This window comes from Panonychus citri, unplaced genomic scaffold (assembly GCF_014898815.1).
Source record: "Panonychus citri isolate SS breed McGregor unplaced genomic scaffold, ASM1489881v1 Contig00028, whole genome shotgun sequence".
NCBI lineage: Eukaryota > Metazoa > Arthropoda > Arachnida > Trombidiformes > Tetranychidae > Panonychus > Panonychus citri.
The window spans coordinates 10,967-12,500 of record NW_026515433.1 but is presented as its reverse complement, the minus strand read 5'-3'; the positions used below and the strand labels follow the sequence as shown (position 1 = coordinate 12,500).

Genomic DNA, 1,534 nt, shown 5'->3' with positions numbered 1-1,534 from the left:
GGAAGGATCATTAACAAAACCCCATTGATATCAACGATATTGTATATCTTGTTGTTTATCTCCTCTTCGTAGATCTTATTTATAGGACTATAAGAGAAGCATAGATTAACTTTGATAGCAGTAAAGTTTTATCAAACCCAAATAAAATCCATGCTTGCATGGTTAGACATTCATGTGTAAAAGCATGAGTGCTAGGTTATCCAAAGATAGCCATAATTATCCGTAGACGAAACTTGACATTCATGTATATTGTCAATCTGCTAGTGTGCTGGTACCTTCTAGTAGCCCATTAACTTGGGATGCAAGGTTTAAAGAGGGATAAGCTTCTCTTGTTCACATAGTCATTTACTATTTATAGTGGTGTCATGTGCGACTTGTTGAAGTGGACTCCTGGCATCTTTTCGAAGATGTGATATATCTTTATCCATAATCATGTAGATTAATACGACAGTACTTGAATTGTCTTTGCTTGAGCAGACTTAAGATTGATAAAAAGTCCCACGGGCACGATACACCTACAAGCGGTGGATCACTCAATTACCAATCGATGAAGAACGGCTAGCTACGATAACCGGTGCGAATCGCAAGATACGCCGAGCACTTGAACTTCGCACATTGCGGCTTTCAGTTTATTCTGAAGTCACATCTGTCTGAGAGTTGAGAAGATTAAATTACTAACTATCACATAGATAGACAAGGGCTCTGTCTATCATGTATAGGATGACCGGATGGTCTATGCAATGGTTTCTACTACTCTGCTATGACTTAGTTCACATACGGCTTCGTAATATTTTAATCCTGGCTTGGTCAACTGGATACAAGCCTAGTAAGGAGTTTATAGATGGTGCATGGTGGTTGTGTATTGTTAAATACATCAACAGCCACAGAACAGGGATGTTGGAATATATTTCACTGGCAGGGGATACCTGAGAATGCTGGTCAATCTGCCGACGCTCAAGTCGAACAGCGGATTAACATGACCCGAAGAAAAGGCTTCTCATTATAAAGGATCTCGTTTGTTACATAAAGGTGAATTATAGTCTGTTGGTTTCTTGTTGTAATACCATATAACATATATATAACTTGTTAGTAGCGCATGTATCCTCTCCATTATCAAGCAATAGTTTGGATCTTTCAAACCTCTTAACTGATCTCAGATCAGGTGAGGTTACCCGCCGAATTTAAGCATATTATTCAGCGGTGGAAAAGAAATCAAACGAGATTCCCTTAGTAACGGCGAGTGAAAGGGATGAGTCCGGCGCAAAGGTTTTCCATCGAAAGGTGGAAAGCGGTGCTGCGTAATGGTTAAAGTTATGATGCTTTCAATCAGATCTGTAAGTCCCTCTGACAAGGGCTCTTTACCCAAAGACGGTTCTAGGCCGGTAGCAGATTCTGATAATTGAAATGTCAATTATTAACTTGTACCGCGGATAGAGTCAGATTGCTTGAGAGTGCAATCCAAATTGGGAGGTAAACTCCTCCCAAGACTAAATACGATGGTAATATCGATAGCAAACAAGTACCGTGAGGGAAA

At 39.9% G+C, this 1,534-nt stretch overlaps 1 non-coding gene across 1 annotated transcript in view; it reads left to right on the top strand.

Moving 5' to 3' along the window:
* The window catches only part of LOC128397354 (small subunit ribosomal RNA), a 2,164-nt gene extending 2,151 nt beyond the window's left edge, over window positions 1–13 (top strand). The window contains exon 1 of the ribosomal RNA XR_008326919.1: window positions 1–13. This exon is cut by the window's left edge and continues 2,151 nt beyond it. This is a non-coding gene — a ribosomal RNA (small subunit ribosomal RNA).
* The last annotated feature ends 1,521 nt before the right edge of the window (window positions 14–1,534 follow it).